The 19,048-nt window shown below is 44.6% G+C and overlaps 1 long non-coding RNA gene across 1 annotated transcript; it reads right to left on the reverse strand.

The window, feature by feature from the left end:
* Positions 1-343: 343 nt before the first annotated feature.
* On the reverse strand, positions 344-18,995 carry LOC310710111. Its single transcript, XR_014527809.1, has 2 exons — positions 18,215-18,995; positions 344-3,562 (listed from the first exon to the last, which is right to left on the reverse strand). It is a non-coding gene; the product is annotated as an uncharacterized lncRNA (long non-coding RNA).
* Between the last annotated feature and the right edge of the window lie 53 nt (positions 18,996-19,048).

Consider the following 19,048-nt stretch of genomic DNA (forward strand, 5'->3'; position numbering starts at 1 on the left):
CTTGGATGCCTTTGTTGATATAGGTCCAGTGAATGTAACTTCATTCCCTGCTTGTTGAGTCACAATGGAAACCTTTCAGCTTGTAGAACCCTAGGATGTAGACAGGATTGGAGAGGTGAGGCCTACATACCATACGTGTTCTTCACTATTGCCTGTCCAAACCATTTTGTAGAATTTATTGACTGGCTTAAAAGTTTTCCAAGCTGTGTTTCAGCATAGCCCTCCCAAGGAACTTCACAATTTTTAAAAATAAAATCACATAAGATCACCTCCCCCTACCACAATAAAATCCAACAATGTTCTGATTAATGGGCAGCTACAGATAAAATTCAAACGACAGCACTCCAACCAAATGTAGATTTATTGAATTTTTTATGAAGCCCTGAAGGTTCTTTCTAGAGCCACTCACACATATTTCCCTGGGAAAGGAATTTGTTAGGTGTGGGGCCACCACAGATAAGGCTCTGTGTCTGGTACCCACAAGATTAATAGGCTGTGATAGGCCATGGAACCATTGTGTCCAGTATTCTGAGATTCTAAATATGAGGTTTATTGACGATGTCGGCACAAGATAATGCAAGATTTGCCACCTTATGATGCAAGCCTATACTAAAAATAATAGTAATTCCCTTTAAACTCAATAAACAGGTTCCCAGTTAAGTATGTTTACATTACAGTTTATGGCACAATATCATGTAAATTTACTTAGAAATAAGTCGCATTGTTTTCAGTTGAACTTACACTAGAAAATACACTTAGGATTGCCAACTTGGTCTAGAAACAAATATGTTTCTGTCTAGTTGAGACTAACACTATCATAATAAATATTACATTTTTATGCACTGCCAGATTAGGATATGTGGATTGTCAGGTTGAGCTATGTGTAATCACTGTTAAATTATGCAAGTGATAGTAGTCACTCCATCACACCCTTCAAAGAATCTCATAGAAGCATTACACTTAGCTGATTGTACAAGGCATCATTGTATAACATTCCTGCAGCATATCCATTTATAACTACAACCACGTAGCTACTTCTTAAGATAATGGAATTATATATAAAAATGTGTGTTAGGATTCTCATGCATAATTGTTTGTTTTTTTAAATGCAGCATCAACATACATGGTGTTACAGAATAACATAATCACATCATTTTCCCAAATTCAAATTCTGTCTTCCCTGCTTTGTGGCATCCAGGGTTGTCTTTGTTTGACGTAGTCCCCGAGGAATGTGGATTGGTTAACCTATTTGCCTATTGAACCATTTCCTTGACGACATCATGGAACCTCTGACACAAGCCAGTTTGGTAGCTTGTGCCACTCTCTTATGATCAGGGATGGGGAATCTGTGACCGTCCAGATGTTGTTGGATTCTATCTCCCATTATCTATTGCCATTGACCATGTTGCCAATGGGAGCAATTTCTGTGTGGCCACAGGTTCCCCACTTCTGGTTTATAGAGCTTTAGCTGTTTCATGGCAGGCAGGAAATCCAAAAGGAGCAATGGCTCGTAGTGTTCATAGAGATACGGTAAAGACATGGGAACAGTACAACTCTTCATGCCTTTCTTAAAATTTGGACATAAAGCCAGTTGAAATCAATAGGGCTTGATTCCAAGTCAATAGGTTTAGGATCAAGCCTTTGATGTGAAACATAACTTTGTTTCTGTTGGGGGAAGATACCAATAATATTTGAGACAGAGCTCAGTCCATAGCAAATCTAATTTGCTTCTTGGTTGCCTTGGTTTTGGAGGTAGGTTGTTGTGCTTTTTTGTTTTGCCCTGGAGTTGCCTCTGTCTCCCAGGGTGGCCAGAAGGAAGTATTTAGTTTTTCTTGTTTATGTCATATAGTGTTGCTGTTTTTTATATATGTATAAAAACCTCCATTCCATAATTACTTGCTGTGCTGTTGTTCCTTCATGGGTATGATGCATGTCATGAGACCTGAAATGACTGTATACATACAAAATATGCCCCTTTAGAGAAGCCAAAGAACATAAGAACCCTCCCTTCCTTTGGTGGAGTTGTGAATGGGTTTTTTACCTGCTCTCTTAACTCCTCTTCCAGTTATTAAATATCTGGATGGCAGCCACCACATAGATCAGATGGAATTATTATGATTGAAGGCGAAGTGTGTGTGTGTGTGTGTGTGTGTGTAAAACTAGGCCTTGGCTTCTTTGGCAAGGACTTTAACACAAGTATTAGGGATAAACAGCCCACCCATCTTTGATGATGGTATCAGGGCAACATAAAATCATAATATTACCCATTCTACACACAACATCTCCAGGGGAAATTGTAGGGTTGATTTAATCACACAACCACCCAACCAAAAAAGGAAGAATGGAAGAAATGGGGGGGGGGGAGGCAAATAACACAGTTCCTTTCAAGACCATGTTCAATAGAAGGTATTTTTTTCCTTCCACGCAGTCAATAGCGTGGAAACCTGAAATTACAATCACTATTGTTTGTGTTGGGTTAAACTCTGCTGAAATCAAGCTTCATTTATAGAAAGTGAATAAGGAAGCTAAAGTTGCAATTTGCTGAAACTGTGGTGGGAAGAGGGGAGAATTAGATTTTGCAAACTTCACACCAAATGAAGTTGGTTCAGTACAAGCTGGAGACCACTGATTTGTCAAGTTCCCCCAAGGCCAACTTCTGGTTTTGCTGTTCTTTGCATGCACAAGCTCCCCACCTCCAATCACTAGCATCTCCAGGTAAAGCTGTCCCTTGTCTAAAATCCTAGACAGCTGCTGCCAGTAGAAAACCCTGAGCTAGACGGAGCAATGGTCTGGCACCTTCCTCTATTCCTAGCCAGTGAATTTTAGAGCAACAGTCGAGGGTGCTGTGGCCATACGGATGTCTTTGGACTCCAACCTCCATCAGCCCCTGCCAGCAGGTCAGTGGGCAGGATCCATGGGAGCTGCAGAATTCAACCCCATCTGGAGGCCCAGTTTGCAAAGAACCTAAAAAGTCCATCTTTGGATTCTGCGCAAGGGAAAAAAACATTTTAAAGGAGATCCCAGGGCCTGGCTGCCTTTCTCTTGCCTGCCCCCTATCCAGTCGCAGGAAAGCCTCACAGTTCCATCCCCCACCAAGAAGCTGAAGATGAGCAGTTTGGGGAAGCAGCGGCGGGGATTGCTTCGAATAGCGGCGCAGCCCAATTCCAAGCGGCTCCGGGAGAGCAGCTGAGCGAGAGTCCTTCCTCCTCGGCCTCCGTTGCTGATTTTTTTCTGGCTCCGGCTGTAGCCGGAGGGCGGAGAGGGGGAGAGAGCGCAGGGTGTCCTGCGGGAAGAGCCCCGTTGCCATGGAGGTTTTTGTGGGTGTGAGTGAAAAGATACAGGGTACCTCTCACGGCCTTTATCCGGGAGGAGAGATGGAGGCGTTCCAATCCTTTCTTCCCTGGAGGGCTGCAGGGGAGGCGAAGCAGGGAAGGCGGAAGGAAGGATGGATGGACAGCCGGAACCGCACTCGGAGCCCTCTTGTCCAAGCAGGACGGAGTGAAGCGCGCACCAGACTGTGCAGGAGACCTGGCCAGGGCAAACCCCAAGAGATCGGGGAATCCTGTGAGCAGGAGGGGAAAGAGAGGAGGAGGAGGAGAGCGAGAAATGTTTTTTCCAGAGCCTCCAGAGGATCTACTACAACTGACTGGTTCCCCAGCAACACACAGCTCTTTCAAGAGGCTGGTTTTCCGCCGCGTTTCCGAGCGTGCATTATCCCTAAATGTGGAGCTTCGCTTGTAAATCTGTGTGAGTGTGTGGTCGTGAGGGGGCAACCACGGTGGAGTGGTTATTATTCCAAAGCAGCAAACCCAAACCCAAGGTTGCAGCCAACTAAGTGCTGTTCAGAGCAGATCCATTTGACATCAGTGGACAGCATCGTGCCCATTGATTTCAGTGTGGAACGCCTGAGTGGGATTGGATTGGGTTCAACTCTCAAGTTGCCATCCTATGCCTACTTATCTGGGAGCAGGCGCCACTGAACGCTGGGCGGACAACTCTTAGTATCGCCACGCTTTGCACAACCAGAGGAAGAGTTCGGTGTAACAAGGGTGCCTTGCCTGTTGCAATTTTAATACTGGCTGCCCTTGGTTAAAGGCATTTCTTCATTTCTAGCCTTGCCTTTTAGGCGTGCTGGACCTTTCATTCTGTAATTGTTTGACTCCCACAGGATCAAGATTTAGGCTAGAATTCAATATACACGCTTACCTGGCAGGAAATGCCACTGAGCTCAATAGGATTTAACAGTTTGCGCTGTTCCACTGTAAACTCTTCGGGGCAGCGTTCTTTCTATTCAGTAGCTCATTTCACTTTCGAAAGGACCATGCGCACTGCTAATCTCCTTGGGTGAGCGCAGATATAGACATGGATAGAGCGATACTTTCTGACATTTAAATCTTAGTTCTGGAAGGGACCGTTTCCCTCTCCGGCTGCTGTATGAGTCTGTCAGGATGCTTTAGGCATGATATAATTTTAAACGGGGAGGGGGCAGATTGTCTCCACCTCTCTCTTTCCAACTCGGCATGGTGCGGTGCGCACCTTTGCGCAGGACTCCATCCGGCAAGATGGCAGAAAGAGCGTCTCCCCGTTCCCCTCTATATAGCCGCCTGCCCCTTGGAAAAGCAATAATCGAAGACAAAACAGATACGAATCGTTTCCTTCAGTAGAATTAGCTTTGGAGTAAGCAGACGCAGGATCGCACCGCACCAAGGCCTGACAGGAGGCGCTTTTCACTGGCGCGGAAAGGAAGACATGGGGGAAGGGAGGTCTGGCTGGGTTTCTTTTTTTAAAAAAAGCATATCCTTCTTTATGCTACTGTTCAAAGTTTATGCTAGGTTGTTGTTGTTGTTTTTAAGGTGCCTGCAACATTGCTAGTAAGAAGCTGCATCGGGGCCCTTGATATTTGGATAATGTTAGTTCTTTCACTGAGCAGGCGTGATGGCAGAATTTAATACACAGAGAAAGGGGGAAGAAAACAGAAAAATGGGGAGAAAAAGAGAGAGATTAGGTTTTAAGAAAAGGCGCGTGCATTATCCCTCCACCTGGTCCGAAAGACCAATCTTAATACTTTGGAGAATTTTCTTTATGCCTGTCTGTCTTTCTACCCCCACCCCACCCCACCCCCATGCGCGGTTACTTGCGAATAAGCGCCACTGAACTCCGTGGAGCTTCTATTTCCTCCCCAACGTGGGTCGCTGGAGCAAGCCGAGCGCCCTGCTGGCTGCTTGGGTGGGAGATGATGAAGTAATTGCTTGGATCGCCCGGTGAGCCAGCACAAAAAAAGGGGGAAAGGAAAGGGAAAAGTGGGAGGGGGAAAGGGAGCCTACAGAAACGCAAACGCTTGTCTAAAGAAAGCGACTTTGCATTTTGAGAAGGCCCCAAAACGTCATTCACAAGATCCGTGCTCCTTCGCCCCAAGGGGACTGGACCTCCCTCGGTCAGGCCAGCGAAAACCCAAAGAAAAACCTGTCCTGTTTATTTATCTGATAAACGGCAGGGAATCGAATTGAAGCCACAGGCAAAATCCGCCTGAGTCCTCTGTTGTGGCCTGGCTAGGGGTCCTGCTTCACGCCCATTCCAGCCCTCACTTTCTCTCTGGCTACCGTTACTTCACAGCTATATGTTTACCTGGAAATTAAACCGATTACTCTTCTCCATCCCCCTCCCTCTGAATAAAATTTTGACGTATCTTCTCTTTACCAACTTCTCTTTCCTCCAGTAAAACAAAATTCAGCAAACTAGCATGCATACTGCATTTCATTATCCAACTTCACTGCAAATAAATACTGCTTACCACACGTAATAACATAAGACAATAATATATTGTTAGTATGTCAAAAGGCACATTATACCGATAGCGTAATAAGGCATGCATGCAACAAATCCTTCCACCTTTCTTCTTTTTAAACTGAAAATTAAATAGGAATTTCCCTGTGCACATGTTCCCAAGTAAGACACATCAGTTGTGAAATGTTCTTTTCTGTAGAATGGAACAAGAATTTTGCTTTATGCTTAGGATATTGGCAGCCATCTTTACTTTGTAAAATGACACCTCAGGAAGAAGCCTGTCAGATCAGACCAAAGACCCATCTAGTCCAGTGTTCTCCTATCACAGGGGCCAGCCAGATGTCTATGAGACACTCACAAGCAGAGCCTGAGTGCAATAGCCCCCTTCCTTCCTGCTGTTTCCAGCAACCAGAATTCATAAGCATACTGCCTCTAACAATGGAGATAAAACATAGCCATCATGGATAGAATCTGCCAAGAACTATATCCTCCATGAATCTGTATATAACAGGGTTTCCCAAACTTAGGTCTCCAGTTCCCAACATTCCTGACCACAGGTCCTGATAGCTAGGGATGGTGGGATTTGTAGTCCAACAGCAGCTGGAGACCCAAGTTTGGGAAACCCTGGTCTATGAGAACATGGAGCTACCCTATGGAGCTGTCATCCATATACCCTATCCCACACACAGGAGAGTAGAGAGTGTTCTGATTACTTGAATATTTTTTGGGAGGAAGGCTCACTCTGCATGCTTAGATGCTTTTTAGTTCTTGCTAAATTTAATATTGAACATCCCCTAATAAGTGTGTTTAGAACTGGAGCCGTAATAGAGCAAGTAGTATTAAAAATGCTGGAAGCAAGCTTAAAAAGAGAAAGTGGAGTGGAGTCCCTAAGATGGTTAGATGGTACCTTGTATACCTCCAACTCTGGCAACAAAGCTTGTGCCAAATGCATTGCTCTGCTTTCCTTTGGACCACATCAGTGAGGCTGAGAGGGGGGTCTTGTTGTCTGGGCAGCCCAGGGCCTTCATACACAATGCCCAGGCTTGTGACTTGGGGAGGTCACTTTGGTGCTGCTAACACAGTGGTTTGACTTCACTCTGTCCCCCAGAGGCACACTCCATTGTGTCTTGAGACACAGATGAATACCAACATACAACATACATCTTAACACAGTCCCTGATTAGGAAATCCTACTGAAGACAGCAAGGCTTGCTTCTGAGTAATTGTGCCCAGACTTGTGCTGTTAGTCTCTTCATCAGAATCTAGCATAACCAAGGCATGGAACCAATTTAGAAAGCTGTTAACTGTCCAGACTAATGTGAACTTGAGAAAGCGGTACTGACTGTTATTTCAAACAAATGAGCAGGATGTTTTAAAGAGGAACTAACTAGCATTGTTGGAGATATCAGATCATGCAATTTGATGTGAGCTAATGAACATTTCAACAAGATGGTGGAACAAAGTTCCAAAAGGAAGTAAACAAACAGTATCAGTATTATCTAGGCCTGGGTAGGCAAGTTGCAAAATGAAAGAGCCCAAAATGCACACAGATGCACAAAATTTCCGAACCTTTGAAATTATTCAGCTTTCCATGTATGGTGAAGAGGGGTGGTGGAAGTAACCCTGCACAGCTTTGCAGTGTTGGGAGAATCCAGGCCCTCCATTATATTTCATACAGTAGAGTATCCTTCCTCTGGGTAACTCAATATGAATCCTTTCTGTATCAGGTAGCAGCCATTGTCTTCCTTTCAGGTGGGTGGCAAATCAGTGATGAAAGGGGAGGAATGAAATCTCCACTGGGAGATTCCGTTTTCCTTTTTTCTTCTTTGAGATGTGGCAGACACTAGAAAGTGCACAGAGGGACAACATACTGGAATCCCAACTTGATAAACTTTTCCTGTGCCTCAAATCCTCTTATTCACTTTACCTGATTGTGGTTCAGTTGCCAACACAGCCTGATGTAGGCATGGATAGTGGCTCCTATCAATGAAGTTCAGCATGGATATTTGAAACCTGTCCTCTGAGAATAGTTCCTTCCCCCGGTGAGGACAGAACAACAGCAACATTTTGCATGCTACATTTTGTATGCAACACTTTGTATGCAACACTTTGTTGCATTTTTGTACTTTTTAGTAGTTAGTATTGATGAATTTATTGTGCATTTTGTCATATTAGTGCTATTTTAGTTTTGTTGTGTGCTGCTTAGCTATGTTTTTAATATATTAAGGGTATAGAAATTGTCTTAACTAATTAAATAAATGATTTCTTGGAGGGGGAAATCATCACACAGGCCACATGGAACTCTGTAGCCATACTAGTGATGCCACTGTTATGGGCTTAGGCAACAAATGCTGTTCAAATTTTAAGTACCATTAGTGGCATAATTCCAGTGGTCAAGAAACCCCAAGCTACTCTCTTCCTTTGCTGCTGCTGGGGCTATTGAGTTACCCACTGTCAAGTGTGGCTGGATCTGTCAGCAGCTTCCCTGCATGGTGAATCACTGAGCTGCAGGTGGCAGCATGTCAGTGGCATACATATCTTCAGGACTGAACTGACTCTGCCAGCCCATGGGAGAGGAATAATTGGTGCTCTTCTGTGCTGGAATAAAGGGTTCTGTACTTGCATGAAAATGTGGACTACCTGATCTCATGCATGGTCTTTGCTGTATTATTATTTTGTAGAATGACAGGATAAAAATTATTCACAATGTGGCACAATGTGCAACATCACCTCTCTCATATGCAAGTATCCTTTGACCATGCTGTGTCCCTAGCCTCAATACTCTACACCAGCACAAGCAAACTTCCAAATTCCCATTCCTGATTATTAGCAGGGCCACCCACATCATTAGGTGATGTGAGGATACTGGGTGGGAGGGAACTGCCAACAAAACCTTGGAGGACATAAGTGCATTGTCAAACAGTCTACCCTACACTCCATAAGCTTGCCTGCTGCCTCAAATGCAGTGGAGGCATTCAGTGCTGAAGTAAGATTCAACTGCCAGTTGCCTCTATATGTGGAATTTTGGAAAGTGGTGCCACCTTGGTTTTAGGCAGCAAAACATATTGGACTGGTCCTGAGTGTCAGGCCTCTGTGGCTGAAGCAGCTTCAAGATTTGGTGTAGCTGTAATAGGCCTTGGCCAGTCTGGATTTTACTACATTTTACTATACTGGTTGCTGCAAGACAGAGTGTACATCCCAAATTCAGAGTGCATGACAATAGTTAGAATAGGAACACCACCTCTGTGGAGTGGAGTGTAGGGCAGTCCAAAGTTAACCAACACACTTCAGTTCCCCATACACATTAACTATATTGATATCAGCAGCAGCAGCAATATTCTCATCCTGCATTTCTTCCAAGGAGCTTAAGGTGGTGTACATTGTTCGTCTCTTCTGCATTTTACCCTCACAACAACCCTATGAGGTAAATTAGACTGAGAGACAGTGTGTGGCCCAAGATCACCCAGTCAACTTTATGACTGAGTGGGAATTTCACCCCTAGTCTCCCAGGTCCCAGGCCAGCACTCTAACCCTGGAATAGGCCCTCCAGATGTTTTGGACTACAACTCCCATCAGCACCAGCAAGCACAACCAAACGGTTAGGGCCGATTTCGGTCACACCACATTTCTTACCTGAGCCAACCACTACATCACAGTGACTTTCTAACTACACAGTGCTTCAAGCCAATTTGTAATGAATCAAAACAGTCTGAGATTAAGGTTATTAGTGTGGTGGCAGGGAAATAAAACACACCTGGACTACTGCTAGTAGGACTCTGGTGGTTTACGCACCATACATTTAAAGCACATTTAAGTTTATGGGAACTGTAGTTTACAGAGCAACAATTCCCAGCATCCATAAGAAATGACATTTGCTGCCTCATAGGTAGCCTGGTTTTTTTGTCCATTCTTAATGCCTGTCCATTATTACAACTCTTGCTTCCCAAAACTCATTTTATCCAACTCCAGTAGAGTGGCCACGTTAAAAATAATTTAAATAAAGATGACAGGAATCTTCTGCTTGAATACTTGCCCAGAAGAGGGAATTCTTCCAAAAGACTCAACTCCCCACTACCACTAAAGATGCAGGAGACCTGCTATCCTTTTCATCTATCCTAAATTGCAGGTTCAGGGCTGTATCCATCCCTCAATTGGCTAAAGCCCCAGAGGTCTCTTCATTCTCTGGTGTGGTGTTTTTCCACTGCCTGCTTCATTGAATCATTGTAAGCTAATCCCCACCCCACACATAGACATATACCTTTGCCAGGAGAAGTATCATTTGGGCCCATCCATCAAATATGGTTTAGTTTAGACAATGGCTACATTCCTGTCTTTTCATATGTTAACTTATTACACAACTTGGTTGGCGGGAGAAATTTATCTGGCATAGGGATGACAAATTTAATCTGCCCTGAAGAACTGGGGGTGAGTTCCTGGCATATTTGGGTTGAAGGAAATGGGAAATCTAGACACCCCATAGCGTGCTCACAAAAGGGGGCCAAACAAGTTGTCATTGCCAGTATGCATATGTATACACACACACACACACACACACACACACACACACACACACAGCAAACACATCTTCATCACTCACCACCCCCACCCCCCGTACCACTGATTAACAAATATTTTTATATAAGCAGTGTGCCTTTCATGTTGTTAACATTTTGCTTTTTATACAATTATTTTTGCTGGTGAAAAATAACTTTTAAAAGTCATGACATACTGTGAAAACTTTGAAAGTCACTCTGCAATTTGGGAAGAATAAATACGGTTGCCCCAGTAAACAATCTGGTGAAAGTTCATCAGCCACAATTCTATTAACTCAATGGGATATATGATGGAGTCTTATGTACACGTACCTACCAGCTGAAATTAGTAGGACCAATTCTGAGTAAATACACATAAGGCTGTGATTTAAGCACACTAACTTAATCTGGATTGGGTGCTTTATGCAGATATACTTCTCTCCTTCACCTGTTTACTTTCCATCATTTTTCTTGAGCTTGCAATTACACAGATTAGTACCAATTAGAAGGGTGGCTTGACTCTGTAAGGCAGGGAGGCTGTGGTTGCTCAGTGGTAAGTGAAAAGTTGCCTGCGTATCCTTAAAGAATCTATATTATTATTGTATCTATTATGGGATAGAACCTATGACACTACAGACTGGTTTCAAATCTGAGCACCACCTGCTCCCTCCAGCAAATCTAGACACAGGGCATTTCCACACAGCAGTTTATTATGGATTCTGTAGTGCTCATGCATGCAAGCATTCCCCCCGCCCCCAGCATCCACATGAAGTCATCCTCATCCAACTGCCACCCCATATTTTCTTCCCTGCTACACATTGCCACTACCCTTTAATCCAGAATTTCTCTTACGGGCGTGGGTAGTTAACCTTATCAGTCCCCACGCCCAGAAAAGGCAAATCTAGAATAAATAGGGAGGAATATATAAGGTGGTATTTTAATGAGGGCAACATCATGTGGCTTCTGCACAAAACCTGCATGCATGATCAGCCCTGAGTTCGCAATAAACTGCCATGTGGAAGCATAATCCTGGTTTGCCACAAGTTCAGCTAAATGGCAATGCATGTTTATACCTTGCTCTAAATCTAGGCCCCAATCCTACCTGTCATTTGCTTTTACGTGACATTTACACGACATTACTTTTATAAGACTCTTGTGCACATCTCAGCACCAACACAGCATCATTTGCACACAATTTCTTCTCCTAGCAGAGATTATTATGATGCTCCAGCAAAGAGAGAGTGGTACCAACAGCTAAGATGGGAGAATCCCACATCTTTTGCTTTCATCCTATGGTACAGATTTGAGGACATTCACAGTTGAAATCGTATGCATGTTTACTTAGTCCTAAGCTACAATCATAAACACATTTAATAGGGAGTAAATGCTACTTCAGAATAAATATGCATTGCTTTGCACTGTTACTACTTTTGCAGCAGAATTGTGGGTTTCATGTTAGACACAACAGGGAAATACTGCAGTCTAATTACACAGGCCATGGGGTTTAGGGAGTTTATTTCAGAAATCCCTAATTTGTTCAGTTAGGCATTTTGAAAGAGACCGTTTTATTTTGTCTTTGTTATCACTTATTTGCATCACAGGCAGCCCAATTGTCGGCACATAACAGCTAAGCTGCGACCTTATACACAATTACCTGGGAGTAAGTTTCTTCACTGAATTGACTTTTGAGTTGATACATACAGGATTGTGCCATTAGTATGTATAGATTGGAATTCAGTGGAAATCCCAGTGAATTCAGTGGAATTCCCTGCTGAATATAAACTTGCAAATGATGGGATTGTATATTTTACATTGGGCTATAAGACCGAAGTGAATTCCACTGCAATTAACGGAGTGCCAAATAAAGCTTATATTTAGGAAAGGAGTGGTTTTTATTTATCAGTAAAGTGGTCATGCTGAGTTAAGCACTACTCTATTATAGTGCAAATGTTGTGAACCAATCTTCCTAGAAACTAATCTGAATAAAGGTTAAACAAAAACCTATCCTTTGCTTCAGTCTCTGGAGACTTTCCTTCAGTCTCTAGAGAAGCACAAAGAGAGAATGTAAGCAAATATTTTAAAACCTCCAAACACTGGATATTGCACGAGGATCCGGTGGAAAGCGAAAGTACTGTTACTTTCTGTTATCAATATCCAACCCATCATTTGACTATTTAGAATAAAGTCCCCCAATTAAACGACCCCTGCACACGATTCGAAGGAATACCATTAGCTCCTGCTCATTTTAATGCCATATTTTTTTCATGGGGGGGGGGACCAATTCCATGGAATTTACTTCTGAAAAGACATGCACTACTACTACAGTCCTATGTAATCCGCCTCGAAAGCACGCCCTGCTGGACTCAGGAGGCCTTTCCTACCAAAACAACAACAAATATCCAAGTGCAAGATTCACTGAGGCACGAAGTTTCACCGACAAAGAGAATTTACGCCTGTAGGTAACGGGGTGCAGAGAACCCAGCCTATGAGCTGGGCTAGGAAACACTCAACGAAAAACCCAGCCTGCGTTTACAAGAGCTTCAAAACACGAACATTAGTAGCAGTTGCTGCGCTGTGATTTCAGTGGCACCTCTAACGCTGCGTAGGATCGGGCTGTGCAGGGCAGCTAAAGACTTGGTTCTTAGTCCTTAGTTAAACGATGTTAGGGAGTCGTATTGGTTGACAATTTCAGTGGTGTTTGCAACTGACTCGACCGAAGACGTTATACACAAAAAGGTATACTTTTGGCCTTTATTGCAAAAGGGAGGAAAAAGCTGCAGTCAGACCAAAATATAATGGGGTGGAATATTACATCCCCGCCCCAATACCCGTTCCGAAGAGTATTGTCTGCTGCATTTTGGAAGATTTGAACTAGCCACAAAAACAATATGCAAAATATTCCACCCAAATTATTCAGTATTCTTTCCTCTTTCTTCAGCATTCAGAATTATTGCTGAAGGCTATTAGAAAGACCCACGTTATATGAAAATGCGCACACAACCCACGCACTTTCGCGCTTCCCAACAATAGGGAAATTCACCTTTTCCCCCTTTATCTTCTTCCCTCGTCTTTTGTTGTTGCTGTTGTTGTTTACACTTGATATAGAATTTCAAAAATGGTGGCGGGAGGTATAAAAAGATGGCACCTTAAATTGTCCAATTCAGAATTAGGACAACGGAGATGTATTTCAGTCGACTTTCAAAATAAACTAACCCCAACTCAAAAGCACAAACCATAAGAGTCTGCAAGTTCCCTACATAATTTCTTAGGACTATCAACAATGTGTTCGCACGCGCACACAGCAACAATGTGCAGTTAGCATTCCTCGAGTGAGCAGCGTTTTCCTTGTCAACCAACTGTAACTGATAAGCTTTCATCAGATTTCTCTCTCCCACTCCAGTTTTTACAGGGGACAGCGGCAAACGCCTGGAATTGAGCTACGGTTTGAAGCTCGCTCGCTCGGGCGTATAGTTGCTCTGAATTATTATTTTTTCAAGTAAATGTTTACCAGTGGCCATCAGATTCACTATTAGCCACATGATTTCTAGATGCATTGGGTTCTGAATATCGCTTTGGGGAGAAAGCAGAAGATTTCACTACATTTTGGCATTATTTTTCCTTCCTCGAAATGTATTTAACAAAAGCATGGAATAATTTTGGGCACTAGCCAGTTGTAAAGACCACGCTCCATCTCTCTCCTTTGGACCTGATATACTTTGACCACTGTAATCGGAATCTATTTACGCAAGCTTATTTTTATTTATTTTTATTATTTATTATTAACGAATACGTTCAAGACTTTTTGTGTGTTTGTTTTAATGTTGGTTTTATTTCTGTAGGGAGGCGGGCCCTGGCACGCCATTGCTTTTCCAAATTCTCCCCACGTTGCCGAACGATTTTAGGAGGGCGTTGGGGAATAAGAAATACCCACAAGAATACATCTTGCGCCATGTGAAAAACGAAGCACAGTGAAAAGAAGAAGAAAACAAAACTTTTGTTTGGAAATCTCGGGGCAGGCTTTCCAACGCCGCTTTCCAGATCCCATCGGGTTTTCAACACGTTCGGCAATGTGGTATTCGACCTTAGAAGGTCGTCCTGTCATCTTCCTGCAGGCTTTCCCTCCGCATTTAGGTAGGAACCAGGATAGAAATGCACTTTAAACCCCTCCATCTTTTTTTCTTTCTTGCCTTGCCACTTCTTTGGGAACAAACTCCACTGCACATAATGAGATCTACATCAGAGTAAACCGGTAAAGGGTGAGAAGGCAAAAGCACACAACAGCAATGCCATCCGGGCATGCTTTAAATGTTCTAGGTTGTTGCTTTGAACGCTGTTTTCCAAATTCTTGCACAAAACCCACAGCAATCATCCTAATGAATGGGAAGAATTCAGGAAATGTTTGCCGCAGTCAGAAATGTCTTGCAGATTCCAATACTGTATCTTCTCATACTACTTGAATCTTGTCACTGATTTCCCTAGGACTTAAGGTTGCAACTTTTGGCTGAAAGATCTTCCGCTTACTTTAGATTTTGCAACTTGCCCCACAATCCTGCTGGGGACCCCCCCCCCCTACTTGAAACCAGATTTTGTCGTCGTCGTTGTTGTTGTATAAATCGTGGACCGATTGGATGCTAAAAGCAGGCTTCGCAACCTTTTGCAGACGTTCCTTATCATTCGCAGATAAGAAAGGGCAATCCGAGGACAGAGAGGAAGAGAAACCCTGAGGAAGAAATGAACCGAGTTGTTTTAACCTCTCTCGGCAGCACCCCTCAAATCTCCTTAAACCTTTACTGCTTGCTAATATGTCTTCAACGACTCAAGAAATTAAGGAGACCTTGTTGGGAATTGTTGGCCGTCTCTGAAATGATTGAAGCAAGTCTTGGGGAGAGTCAGATAAAGCAGAATTGTTTGCAGCAACGTTCCACGGACGGACCACGTAGGTGTTTTGGGGATCGATGCTTTGCATACATACTTACAAGCAATCACCACAGAATCGGAGTCAGTGGGCAGAGCGGACTGCAGGGTAATCATAGCAGGTGGCAAGCATAAGGATTGCTACAGATAAAAGACACACATTTCTGTATCTGGTGGCAGCACCAAAGCTTTTCCCAACACAAGGAAACCAGACTACAAGGCTAGGCACCTACAGGGTTAACGGTGCCCCCAGAAATGCCCGCGGTGGGTGGGAGGGGAGAGAAAGCAGCCCAAGGCGGAGTCCTAAAATTAAAGCACGATTCTTCTCTAAGCAGCTTAAATGCAGGCTTCCTGATGTCCAAATTATTTTCCCTTGATTCTATCTCATTTCCGATCTCGCCGTCCCGCACCAGTCATTAGTCCTTTCTCGACAGATTAAAGAAGTCTGAGACCTCCCAGGGAAACGGGGAGGCTCCTGCCAGGGCTGTAATTGCTTGCACCTTTCAGGTGAAGGCCCCAAACACGTGTTTCTCCTCTGCTGGGCGATGGGCAAAAGAAGATCCAGGCGATAGAATCGTAGAGTTGGAAGGTAACCCGAGGATCATCTAATCCAACCCCCTGGGTGAGTTAGTTAAAGGGCCTTAACAAACAAACAAACAAAATCAATCCCCATTCCTTTGCTGAGTTTCAAGGCCAATGTTTTGGCTATACACTACGAGTATGGTACACTATGATGCCAAAGTAACAGGAAGGCTATTGGGTTATTGCAAATCAGCCTCCAAACCAAGTATGGAGTTATCTCAATCCAATCCCAAGACACACTCAAAAAGTTTGTGGTTTACAGTGGAGGAGGGCAACGGCAACATCACCAACATTGCTCAGTTGTGTGAGAGAGGATTTTGCATCCCCTTGTTTAAGGGTAACCGTCTCATATAGACACATTTCTCATTCAGACACAAAGGATAAGACCTATTAGCCTGCTTTTCGTGGTGTTAAATGCCACCCCCCTTGGCCCTCCTCCGGAAGTGCCGATACGACTTCCGCGATGGGTGGAGAGGGCTGCATGGCCAATACTGCTGGGAAGGAGCCGTGGAGCGGGTGAATCAGAGCTTTGGCGGTCCTCCCATCGCTTCGCGTTCGAGCCGTGGCAGGAGGCTAATAATAGCCTCAAAAACAAGAGCAGACCCACAAAGAGGGTGATTTAATGGAAGAAATATGGAAACGATGGAAGATGATGAACCGGCAGCGAGTCTTGGGAGTGAAAAGAGATACAGCAGATAAATAAAAGTCCGACTGAATGCAAACAGCGCATTTTGTAATAAAGGCCAAGCTATCTTCCAGCATATTTTCTTTCATTTTCCTAAATGGAAAGCAAGGACGTCGCATAAACGATGGTGATGATCCACTGAGACACTGAATCACCTGCAATAACCTCTTCCCTGTTCAGCTTACTGGGGCATTTTTAACTCCCCCACCCTCGTCCTGCAATATGTCGGGAAAGATCGTGGAATCTGGGTTTTTGGGGGCTTGACCAAGCGAGGCTGGCAAATGACAGCCCAAATTTGGGGCAGATGTTTTATATAGGATGCCGAGCTAATTGCAACAGCAAGCTGAGCCATTTTAAAATTTTGGATGAAGATTCTGTTTTTCAAACCTGACTGGAGGTGAACGTTGCCGCGTGGGGGCTATATATATATATATATATATATATATATATATATATATATATATATATATGATGGAAAGAAACCCTGGGGAAAGGGAGGTGAGAAGAGGGGGTAGCTAGGTCTGGCCGTCAGCCCTGGAAACTTAACTTCGATCCGGAGCCCATGCCTGCTTCTCTCTTCCCGCAGCAGGCTCAGTCAGTTGCGCCTAGGCCAGCGCGCCGGTTTGCCCCGTCCTGAGATCATCCCTCCAAACGCGTCTAGGCTACTGTCGCCTGGAATGTTGAGAGCCACGGTTCGCTGCGCTCCGCGGATTTTCCCGCCGGCGCGCGACTTGCTTGGATCAGCCGCTCTAGCTAGCGCCAGTGGCTGTAGCCTCGGGATTCCAGAAAAGCACACTCACCTTCCTAGGGAAGCTTGTCTCCAAATTTAACGTCTCATTAACTTCTGAGAGGCATCCAAGCCGGGGGGAGGGTTTCGCGGCTATGGGGTTGCGATCCTAGGCACGCTTGCTGGGGAATAAAAGCTCCAATGGACTCCGTGGCAGTTAACTCGCGAGCAGCTCTGTCTGCACCTATGCGGCCTTCCCGGGTATCTATTTTATGAGCCCGGTTAAAAGAAAGACACGCGGCACGCCGCAAAAAGAGAGAGAAGAAAATAAAACTACAAACAACCAGCAGCTCCATCCATGAGGTCATAGCGAGGAGAGATTTTCAGATGGGGAAGAGGAGGAGAGAGGCGATTTAGGATTGCACAGAATCTGCGGTTGTTTGTGGTCTGGAAAGGAATGATGTTCTGGCTAAAGTTGCGGCCAGGGGAGGGAGGGAGCCCTTCTAGACTTGCCTGGTGAACAAACGTGCACAGGATCAAGGTGTAGCTCGCAGATCCTACTAAAGCATTTGCTTGGGACAAGCAGTTCGACCTGCTGTCATGTAAGATGTTCAGGATCTAAACCAGAGGCTTTAACTACAGAATCGGCCCCACTGTATCCACTGAGGCTTACTTCTGAAATAAGGGTGAGATGTGATAGAATTCTCTGCACGCGTAACTAGAAGTAAATTTGACTAAAAGTTATAAGGACTTCTCCCTACTCAAGATGAAGCTCGTAAAGACCTGGCATATTTATCATGCTCTCCAAGGCTTTGTGGACTTAAATCCATCAGATCGTGCATGTTTGAGTGCTCATTTCATTTCTCTCTGACCTCGCGAATAGGACTGGCAAATATGAAGTAAAACCTGCTGAAAGAATACCCAGACGTTCAGACACTACGTTGGAAAAATCTGAATCCCGGTCTCCGGAATATAAACGTGGTAACTCACCTCAGCGACGGAGAAATCTGGTTTTAGCTTTCGATCCCCGAATCGCTGGCCGTTCCCCTTGCGGCTAGGGAGAGAAGAGAAGAGAGGTGTTGTTGTGTTTAAAAAAAGGTGAATGACACATGGGGGGGGGAGGTTGCCTTCGACGCTTTCCGAGAAACAGTCAACGCGAAGCCACGGGATTGTCGCCCCCTGCTTTGACAGAAACGGGCTCGCTTGGCGTAAGGTGCAACGGTCCTTTGGGACGTCGCGGCCCTTGTCCCAATCTGCTCCGCCCTGTCAAGAAAACGTCGCGCCTCTAGCTAAGAGAGATAAACCGATTTTAGCAAGCAGGGGGTGTCCGGGGCAGTCTCCCACTCCACGACCGCCGACCTCCCACCCCGCCAGCGCAAGACTTTATAAGTTAGTTAGCTTTCCCCGCGATCTGATTCTTTTCTCCCTTCCCCAATCGGCGTTTGGGGTTCCTCAGATGTTCTACCGCTTTCCCTTAATGGCAGAGACGGTACTAAAGAACCATCTGAGGCCAACGCAGTTCCTCTCTCTCTACTCCAGGTTTACGCAATCTCTGCTGCTGCGATTAAGGATGGTGGAAGCCACGCGATTGCCTGTTGCGCCCTCCACCTTGGCTTGGGTTCCGAGGACATAGAAAGCGCAAGGTTTGGCAAGAAGGAGGGGAGAAAGCGGGGTGGGTAGGTGGGAGAGAGAGAGAGAGAGAGAGAGAGAGAGAGGTGAAGTGACTAATCCAAAGTTAGCATACTCCTGTGCTTCTCTCCCCCCCCCCCCGACACACACACACTTCTCCTTATATATATATATATATTAAAAAACCCGCTCCCT

The sequence above is a fragment of the Podarcis liolepis genome, assembly GCF_965112155.1.
Source record: "Podarcis liolepis genome assembly, chromosome: 6".
NCBI lineage: Eukaryota > Metazoa > Chordata > Lepidosauria > Squamata > Lacertidae > Podarcis > Podarcis liolepis.